Consider the following 11288-nt stretch of genomic DNA (forward strand, 5'->3'; position numbering starts at 1 on the left):
TCTTTCTTTCTTTCTTTCTTTCTTTCTTTCTTTCTTCTTTCTTTCTTTCTTCTTTCTTTCTTTCCAATACCAGGGATTGAACTCGGGTTCTTTTCTATTGTATTTTTATTTATTGGTTCTGGCCTAAATATGTATCCTGGCTTTTTTTTTTTTTTTATCTGTAACTTTGTTAAATTGCCATCCCAGTTATAACTGTTTTCAAAACACTGTTGAATTTTCTTTGTTATTGTTCCTTTGTTGATGTACACGCCATGTATCATCTCCTTTCCTTGGGGTAAGCAGGACTGTGTATGTTGTGGGATAGTCACTCCTGTTATCATATCTTGTAGGATTCAGCCCAGGTGACTGAGAGATATTTTTGGTGGATTTCAATAGGTAACATGTCGCCGTGTGATCTGTGTGGTTTTCAGTGGGTGCAGGCAACTCTCAAGTGCCAACCATTAAGAGAATGGAAACCACAGTCAACAACTAAAAGGAGCTGAATTCTGCCAATGGTCTTGTGAGTTAGGTCAAGGACCCTAAACTCCAGCAGAGAAAAGAAGCAGAACTCCCACTTGACTCTGGCCTTGTGAAACTCTGAAGATACAGAAGAGTTCTCATCCACAGAACTATGAGATAAGATGGTAAAAAGTGCCACATGAGTGGTAATTCGTTATCTGGCAACTAAAAGTAAGTACTGAGGTAAACACTAATGTTACCTGCAATTCATGGCATGATTGTTTCTTCCTTTCAACACTTACATATTTAATACTTGTTTTTGTTCTCATTGTGATATTTAGATTACTGAATAAAATAAAAAAGATAGCATTACAACTTTTCAAAATTTTCTTGATTCTAAAGTTTTATTACTAAAAATATGTTTCCATAATCATTTAGAGGACATCTTTTGCTTCCCTTTTCTACTTTACTAAGGGTTTCTTTTCTTTCTTTCTTTTTTTGGTGGAACTGGGATAAGGGTTTATTTTCTAACTACAAATGAACTTAAATTGTTCAATACATTTTCTAAGTCTATTGAAATGATAATGTATTTTTCTTTTATTTACTGTAAATTGATTCCTACATTGAGAGTTATCCAGAAGTTAAACCATCATTTCATTCTTGGAAGAAACTTTACATTTTATTTTATTTTTAAGACATACCAAAAAATTATATCCAGAAAGCTAAGAAACCACAGGGAAAAGTTAAAATCTAAGTAACAGGTAAAATATATTCCTTTTGTTGCTCAGTCAGTGGCTGATTTTTCTAAAATTTTAAGTTTTGTACGTGTTTCAAGTGTGATAGAAAAAAATATCTTTCATGTTAAATACATGGTTCAGTTATCTCAAGTTTTGGGGTCTTCTCTTACATTGTGCTTGCAGGGTAATTCATTTTTTTTTACATTTCATGGTGTTTTTGGGTCTCAGGTTAGCTCTCAATTCATGTTTTTGATTCAGATACCAGTGTCTGAGAAAAATGCAAATGTGCTTGTCATTCTTCTGAGTAGAGTAAGTTTGGGTATTTGACTTCACTTGAAAACTTACTCTTTTTTCCCCCATAGAAACAGATGGATGACAAACTACCTTAATACTCACCCCAGTGTACGTGTGGGAAGCATGTATGCTCATGCATATAGCTTTTCTAGCTTCTTTTACATAGAAGAGCTTCATAGTGAGATCTAAAACTTGTGCTGGATTTACTAGTAACTTGAGAGAGCAGCCTTCCACAAATACTTGGTTGACCAATGATAAAGGAGAGAGAGAGAGAGAGAGAGAGAGAGAGAGAGAGAGAGAGAGAGAGAGAAAGAGTCTTCAACAGTATAAGCCTAGGTTTCAATTATAGCTTATGACCTAGCATCTATTTTTACCACTGCTTTTCCAATTGATAAAAAGACATTAATCATATATTGTACTTTAAAATGTTCATTCAAGTAGCTACAGTTACTAATTAGGTCTAAGAGCTATCTTAACTAACTTATTGTGTACTTGAGAAATTAGACCTGAGAGGAATTGCTTACATTCAACTTGTACCACTCTCCATAGAAGCTGAGATCAGCTGTGACTCAGCCAGGGTTGGCTGTGCACTAATGGTTTGAGGATTTTCCTTCTGCTTTTTTTTTCTCTTAAGCAATTCTAAAATGTGTGGCAGAGAAACTGCCCAGTTTTCTGTGTTATAGCATAACACATAACATCTTACTGAGCTGATTGCAATTTATTTATCTTCTATCTTTACAGATGGATGAAAACTTGATAGGTCTTAACTTGGAAATACAATCCTTTGAAATGAAGAAATAAAAGTAGACCACAGAATTTGGCATAAGTAGGATTAGAGCGTCATTATGTCTTTTTTTCAATTTGTAAAAACAAAAACTCCCTTTGGCTTCGTGATTAAGGCAATTCATCTTAAGTGCTCAAATATTTGACTTAATCCTTAATCATGAAGTACATTTAATTTACTTAATCCGCAATGGCTGTGAACACAATTGCTGCCTGACTCATACATTTTCCCAGGACCTGATGGGCACATGCTCTCCAGGGAGGCAGCCGACAGTGTCCTATGCCTCCCAGCTGGTTCACCCCCATCCTCTACCAGATCATCATCATGTAACACAACAGTAGTACCTTGTGACTTTGACCAATACGACACAGCATTATTTCTGGCAACACAATTCATCTTTAAAATAATTGATGGTGTTTGATAGGTGGGATTGCTTGTTTATACTAACTGAAGCTTTAATCATAACACTGCACATAGTAGATGTCGAAGGAACTAATTCATAAAGCAGTTAACACTACCAGTGGGTCCTTGCCATGACCTGCGCTACTCTCGATGGTCCCAGGGGAGAATAACAAAGGAATTTAGAAAAATAGACATGAGATGAAAATTGAGGTCAAGTAGAGCCCTTTTTCCAGATGGGAGGAAAGGAAATGCCCTAGAACTATGGAGTATTCTTTTATACTTTTAACAAAGTTAGTATCTGGGACACAGGGTTGCCTAGCAACTAATGACTGGAATTGTCTTAGGCAAGGTGTTTGTCTCAGGACTGAGGTAGATTGACCGCTTTAGGCACTTTGCCCTTGTCTTGCCTCCACACATAGGATCAGGTTCCAGCTTTAGCCGCTCCCACAGGTGCTAACAGTTCTCTGACACTGGATCTACTGCTGGGTGCCTGGCTGAGAGTTTGAACAGGGTTGCATTTTATCTTTGGGCCAGTTCTGCAGGGAGAGAGCAGGTTGTTCATTCTGAAACTCGGAGCTGGATAAGGCTTGAATCCTTATTACCTGTTGCTCTACCGGCTAACCTTGTCCAGGTGACTTCTTTCAGTTTTACTCTTTTCCTTGAAATGGAAGCCAATTTTATTGCCTTTCAGGCTACTTCTTAAAGGCATAAAAATAATTTCAAAATACAATCACATTAATGCTTTCTTTCTCTTGTTGACAATGTGTCTGGAGAGAGCAGACATACTTAGGTCATCTGCTACCCTTGTTACTGATAGGTTTAGGCTCTAGTATGAATTGCTGAAATCATATGGTGGTCATATAATATGGCCGATGCCCTTAAGAGAAAAGCCTATCTTCCCAAGACCACCTCCCCCCTCTTCTCCAACTCAGCCTAGGACATAATTTCCTTCCACCCTTTCCTCTACCTCAGGGAAGACCCCCAGTCAGCCCCCTCAGGTAGACCTAACATCCCCTCCAAACTCCACCCTGGCAAAAGGCCTTAAAAGCCCTGGCCTCCTTTGTGCCAGTCGAGAGAAAAGTCCTCATCCTTCCCCACATTCTCTCCCTGTGCTTAAAGAAAATAAAGCCCCTTTCCCTTCTTCCTTCTCTTTCTCTGCTGCGCTGATTACCTGAAAACACCTATTAGTTCCAATGTGAAAATTACAAGAAATGATTCCTAGGGCTGGTGAGATGGCTCAGTGGTCTAAAGCACCTACTTAGAACAAGCTTAGCAAAGCAAAGCACAGGGACCATGGTTCAATACCCTAGCACCACATGCCACCCAGCCCCGCCCTCTGGTGGGCTGAGCTGGCCACACTCACACACACACACACACACACACACACACACACACACACAAATAAATAAATAAAATTTAAAAAAAAGAAATGATTCCTTAGTTATAAAAGAATATTGGTTTGTGGAACAAACAATTAACCAAAACTGCAGCTTCTGCTTTACAAAATGCCATGTGATGGGGCGAATGTGAACTTTGACATTTGAGATTAGAGTCAAAATGGCCCCTGCCTGCCCACTGATGATGCTCTGTTGGCCATGTTCTCTTGGCTTTCATCACCTTTAGGAAGAAAAAAAAAAGAGAGAGAGAGAAAAGTGATCAATGAAATTTCAGCTTCTGAGAAAAGTGGGCTACAGCAACATGATATACGAGTGGCATTATTGAGACTCCAAGTCCTTAAAGACAGGAATCTTCACTCTGGCACTGCTGACGAGGGTGGGGAGTAGTGGGGCTGGTCATCCTCACTGGCTTTGGCACAGCTGCTGCCCAGCTCTTGGGGTCTAAAGAACCACAAGCCCTTGGAGGACGCTGACTCCCCGTCTGGAGCACAGAACACCTCGGGACTGATCTAGAGCAAAGCAAGAATAGTTTCAAGGGCTTCAAGAGCCATGCTGAAAGAACACCGGAGAGTGGTGATGTGAGTCAGAAGCCTACTGTCCTGAGGGAGAAAGAACAAAGAACAGAGCCTGAGGAGATGGCCCCTTGTAATCCCACAAACTGGAACCAAGGTAACAGACTCCTGGAGGCAGCACCCTGTCTGGTCTTTGTTCCTTTACCTGGGAAGTCACCGATGAGTGAAGTGTAATCTCACAGTTTGGTGAATGCAGGAAGGGAAGGCGATGTAAATAGCAGCTTATTAACACCAAATCGGTTATGCACATTCGTTAGCCTGTTTGTAGCCCTCAATAAATGTGAGCTGTTTAGGTGCCTTGGGGCCCAGTTACAGCGAGATAAGGCTCAGCGAGACCCCTCTGAGGCTATATTGACCCCTCTGAAGCTATATTGATCCAGTCTTCCCAATGTTTCTCTTAGTTCTGACTGACAGTATGCAACACAGGAGTTCGCCTACAGTGGTTCCTACCTGCCTTTGGTAGCATGAAAATCCCAAAGAAAATTGTTATGGGTCACTCAGGATAGGAACCAGATAAACCAGATTGGAATTTGGAAAGCCGTTTATGACTGAGCTCAGGGGCCCGGGTCTGCTCTCACTCAGGAGAGGACCGCAAGGCGGCAACCCAGGAAGCAGGGAGGGGTTTTAAACACTGGAACCACATTGAGTTTGATAAGCAAATTCATTGTCTGACTGCATTCAGTTTGGTAGACAAATTAATTGTCTGACACAAAATAATGCTTGAGTGATTGGGACCACAACTCAAACTACATTTCTGGAGCTTTTGTTTCAGTTTCTGGTTAATTTGCATCTGAGTACCTGCAGGCAGCCTTGCCTAGCCTGAGGTTACAAGAAGTTAAAGGCCTTTTAGTTTCCTTGAAGTCATCTCTATAAGCTACCTTTGCTGACAGGAATTGGTGAGGGTTACAGGAATTGGTGAGGGTTACAGGAATTGGTGAGGATTACAGGAATTTTATCTAGCAAACAGCGAGAAACAGCCACTAGTTACTATACAACTTAGAACAGTGGTAAGTATACATTTTTACACAACAGAAAACACAAGATTTATATTTATAATCTAAAATGTGAGTTGATCCATTACAAAAATGATTGTTACAGGTTATTAGAATAGTTGAGTTTACTAAATACTTATAACTTAAGAGAGAAAAATTAATATAAAGTGAACAAAAGGGAGTTAGAGGAGTAAATGCACTACTGTATGTTTAATTTTGCATTTGTGGTAAGTAGAATAGTAGTGCATGTGCGATATTTATTTATTTACTTATATTTCTTCTTTTGGGCTGTGTCTACTGACAGCATAGGGCATGTATGGAGTGCACTTGTTCCTTCTTTTTTATTTTTTAAATTTTTATTTAATTTTAATTTTTAAAATTTATTTTTATTTATTTATTTGTGTGTGTGTGTGTGTTTGTGGCCAGCTCAGCCCACCAGGGGGCGGGGCTGGCTGGCATGTGGTGCTGGGGGATTGAACTGCGGTCCCTGTGCTTTGCTAAGCTTGTTCTAAGTAGGTGCTTTAGACCACTGAGCCATCTCTCCAGCCCTTTATTTTTATTTTTATTTTTTTTGTTCCTTCTTTGTGAGGAGAAAAGTGTGTGGTGCTGGTCCTGACATGGTGGGGCTCCTGTGGATGGAACTTCCTGCAGGGAGGGCTTCCATCTTTCTGGGGCATGGTGGCCCCAGTGGTCATCTAGGAGCCTTGCACTGGCAGTGGCTGTGCATTCTTGGTAGCAGTGCTATTGCAGTTTTAGTGTGCTTCCCATGTTCATGTGTTGGAAACCTAACCCCCACGACAACCATGTTGGACTGCCCTTGCTGTCTCTTGCTCTCTGACTCTTGTGACACCTATCATGTGGTCTTCAGTCTTGGTTCTTCCCAGCTTCCAGAACCAAAAGCCAAATAAAATTTTCAGGGCTGGGGATATAGCTCAGCAGCATAAGTATCTGCCTGGCAAGCACAAGGTCCAAAGTTCAATCCTGTAATATTACCAAAAAAAGGTGTGAAAAATTGAATATTAAAATATAAATAATAGTATTATTTTCTATGTGAGCCCCTTAAATATAAAAATGTAACTACCTTTGTGTGTGGGGGACGCTGGTATTTGTGTCAAAGGAACTGTGATCTGAAAACCAGGAAATAAACTTTCATTAAAACAGTGAATATTGAGGCTAGGGAGATGGCTCAGTGGATTAAGTGCTTCCCTGGCAAGTGCAAGGACCTGAGTTCAATCCCTGGTTCTGCCAAAATAAATAAATAAAAAGCTTGAGATAGTGTTGGTATATTTTATTTAAAAAAAAAAACAAAACAGTGAATATTTTAAAATTTCTGGATGGCCCCTCCTGAGTATGAGGGTTACCTTTTCCAGAGCTTGGGGCAGCACCTGTCTTCTCCCCGTGGGTTTGGTGGAGAACAAGCACCTCAGAAGCATGGAAACACTGACGTGAACTGCTGAGTACTGGGACTCACTGCTGAAAGGCTCTTGGGACTCTTCCCAAGGGGCCAACTTCAGATATTGTGCAAGAAGAGACAAACTCAATACTTTGGCAAGAAGTGCAAAAGAAATAACAAGCAGAAGCTGAGGGAGGTCAAGAAAGCCAGGGTAGAAGAGTCACCCTTGAAAGGATGCCTTGGTCTAGAGGGGCAGCCTTCATTGGGTACAGTGGAAATGGTTCCACTTCCCGGGAACCACGATGGATTTTGGCCCTGGCCAGGCACAGTCCAGGATGTATGTCCTGGGATTTTCTTAGAATGATGACATGCATCCGTAGTCCCAGCTTCTTAGGAGGCTGAGCAGGAGAATTGGAAGCCAGTAAGGGTACTATCACAAGACCCCCATCTCAAACATACAAACAAACAAGCAAACAAAAATGATATCTTTTGGGGATTTTCCTTTCCTTCTTTAGTTATTCTAGGACTCAGTGGACCACAGCTATGAAAAAGTAGGTGCTGGGCCTGGCAGCCTGAGTAACCACGGCCCTATCATGTGTTTGGTACTTGGCAGTGCAACCTTGTTTTGATTACTTTTGCACTTGTTTTTTTCCGTAATGACTCCACATAAGTTGAGAAGAAAGAAAACCACTCTAAAAGTGGTGATCAAAGCAGAAGTGGGGGGTTATTTCAGAGAAAAGGAGCATCTGTATGCACCAGTTATAGAGAGTTTTGTGAAGAGTGAGTTAACACAGTGGCTGATCTTCACTTTCGGATCAATCTCAGGAACATTAGATGCAAAATGAGAGGAGAAATTTTCTTTATCTGTCAGGATGACTAAAGGTATAAGTGGAATTTGCCTGAATTTTTGTAGTAGTGTTGCAGGCAGCCTAAGTTAGATAGAAATATTGTAGGTAGTTAGACAGGGACAGGCCCTTAAAGGGGATGACAAAGACCAGACACCTTACTGGGGAGATGCTCCTGGTGTGAACCAGACCTAAAGATCAAGCAAATACTGACCTCCCTAAAGTTGGCATCCAGGATTGCTCATTAGTCAGGAAGAATCATTGACTGAAGGCCACCAGATAAGGTCGCCCACTTGCTACGTGACTCGCTACCCCATTTGGTCCTAGGCCTAATAAATTTTACCTGGGCAATGGTGCTTGTAATCCCATTGGTTGACCATAGTTTTGTCCCACCCTGTATCTGCCTAAGTGGGACCCCTTTGTCTCTACCTTAGCCCTGCATGGTTTTGTCCTATAAAAATAACCTGAAGGAGACAGCTTCCTGGGAAAACTGCTTGGGACCCCCTTCTGTCCCTCTCTGACAGAAGCTTTCCTTTCCAATAAAGTTTTATCCTCAACCTCCGTTTGTTCCTAAAATTCATTCTTCAGTTTTAGAGAACATGAACTCATTTAGGCCAGATTGAGAATTTCATGTCCCTATATCAGTAGGAAGATAGCCTCTAACAGGAAAAAATTTTGGGAAGTTCATTTATGTTGACTAAATTACTTGACCACCTAATGTTTCAACTGTTCGGTTGAGAGTCACTGTGCTTCCATTAGTATTACATATTTATGATTATTCTTTCTTCTTGGAGGAAAGATGCAGGAATAAAAGCAATCAAAATTCACTGTTAAATTCTAGAAAGCAAGATGTGGGAGAAAATGTTTACTATATTTGAGATAGAAATGTGCATGATTATATCTTGTGCTGGAGTGGGGAGGGGAGTGAACCCAAATATTACATTTACAAAGGAGGAGATGTACAACTTATTCATGCATAAAGCATTGTGGAGAAACTGTGGTGCACCTGTGCCAGGTATTAAGAAATAGCAGGGTGAGCAAGACACACCTGGGCCTTGCCCTTGTGGAGATTGCAGCTTAGTGGAGGAGGAAGACATTAACCAAATAATCACACACAGAACTGGGTAAAGGCATATGGTGAAGATTTTTGAGGGAAAGGCCCTTTGTTCAGAGAGAGGTAAGCCCATCTAGAAGGAGAGATTTAGAGAAAACAGTTCTTTCAGCTGAGATCTAAAGCATGAATATGAGACAAGGAAACGGGCAGGGAGGGGAAAGTGTTCCGGGCAGAGGGAACAGCTTGCTCAGTGCTGCATCATGGGAAAGTACTGTCTGGCATGTTTGAGGAGCTCCCAGAAGGCCAGAGGGGCAGCTTCAGGCAGTGGAGGAGCAAGTGGGCAAGGGCAGGATTGGCTACTGCCAGGCTCTAACTGTTTCTGTTCTTTCTTCTTCTAATTCCTTCCCCAAAGACCTTTGCCTATGAAGAAGAAAGCCCTCAGGGAACTGCTGCTGCCTTGATCTAAGACTTCCCTGGCTCTAAAACTGTGATCAATAAATTTTTCTTATTTGTAAATGCTCTGGTCTAAGAAATTTTGTTGGAGGAATCTGAAACCTTGACATATACCAAGGTGCAGAGACCCTATTGGGATTCGGCCTTTGCTCTAAGAGTAACGCTCTAAGGGCCTAGAGACATGAAGTTCAGGCCGCAGAAATCTGTAGGTGTGTGACATGATCAGATCATATTGAAAGGCTTGTGCTGGCTGCCCCATGTGGACGTCTGGTTATAGACAAAGGGATGCTAGAGGCCCAGAAGGGGGCACGACAGTGCCTGGCCTTTACTCAGTGTGAGCCCCTCCCTCTTCACACTGTCCATTAGCGTGGAAGACATCACATTACATGATAGTGGAAAAAATAACTTTTCTCAGCCACTCAGTGTACTGTGCTAATTGGTAAGGCTTCGAGGCTCTTCTAAGGTTTCAAAAGCACCCCAGGATCACTAAATATTGTTTTTATTACTGACTCAAGGGGATAAAGCCTCCCAAATCACAACCACCGTGTCCTGCTACATGTCCCAGGTGGTTTTTAGTGGTGTCTGGTTTATGTTCCCTGCAACCCTAATTCCACTCTACTTGAGACTCTAATCTCGCAGAGCCCAACGGGGGTTGGCTTGGGACATATCTTAAGCAACCTTAATGCTTTAATAAAATCCATTTTCATTCTCTTACTGACCTGAGGAACTTTTATTCAAATTTCTGGGGATTAATTATGAATTTTGGGGAGAGTTCCAAGCAAACTGTTAGGCTGTTTTTCAAACCTTAGTAGAGAAAGCTGCAGTTATTTTTCTCTAGGGGAAAAATAGTGTTAATTTTTTAAATTGCAAGCAATACGGTACTAGCCTTTGGGAAGTAAAAGGTAATTTTCAGGAATCTGAGTAAGATTCAGTACTACATGTATTACTACATCTTAAAATCCAAATCAAAATAGTCTACAGAGTACTTTATCTTCCAGGGGGATCCATAGAGTGACCAGGGAATATCTGCTTCACTTATTCATGTAAAGAATTCACAAGTACAATTGTGAATTCAGTGAGGTTGATAAACTGGGCCTAGAGACATAAAGTTCAGCCACATTCTCACAACAGCTGGAATTCCCGTCAGATGGAGAAATGTTTGGGGAATATCCTGAAAATGTAACATAATTATCTCCGTAATCATGCAGAGTATCCCTGCTGGGGCCTGGGGAGCTTGAATGGCCAGAACCCCAGGTGGAGCTTAATTTCTGTCCTTGGGAAGATGCTTACCTGTCTCCCTGTCTGGAGGGAGTTTCAAGTGGTGGGTGGCCTGCCAGTGACTCCTCCATTGCACCCTGTAGGATGTCCTGAAGGAGACTGAGCGAAGCTTTATTAAAAACTTGTGTGTTGGGGCCGGGGAGATGGCTCAGTAGAATAAGCGCTTCCCTGGTAAGCTTAAGGGTCTGAGTTCAATCCCCGGTTCCGGAAAAACAAAAACAAAACTTGTGTGTTGGCCTAAACAAGCTTAGACTTAGATGCTGCTTTGAAATCCCTCCACATTTCAGCCAGTGCCACATGGAGGCTGGCAGGGGCCAAGCTTACAGGGGACCTTTTTCCTGTGACTTGTGCCCACCCAGAAATGTTCCTGTGCACATGGTCATGCTAGAGTCCACATGGCTTCTGGTAGGGCAGCTGGAGGTCAATCCTCCTGATGCCGGCCTCACACGGGAAGAGCTGGGGGGCAGGCCTTTTCCCCACATGTGAGTCAGGGAGCCACTGTGGTTATAGCCTAGGCCTCAAGCAAAGTAGTGAGGGTACACGCAGGTTTACAGAATGGACAAGCAGATGTCAACAGAACATAAAATGAACTCTTCAAACGCCCACATTATGTTGGGATAAGCTTGTGGCCATCCAATGCAATATTTTT

The sequence above is a fragment of the Octodon degus genome, unplaced genomic scaffold, assembly GCF_000260255.1.
Source record: "Octodon degus isolate 3935 unplaced genomic scaffold, OctDeg1.0 scaffold00115, whole genome shotgun sequence".
NCBI classification, from domain to species: domain Eukaryota; kingdom Metazoa; phylum Chordata; class Mammalia; order Rodentia; family Octodontidae; genus Octodon; species Octodon degus.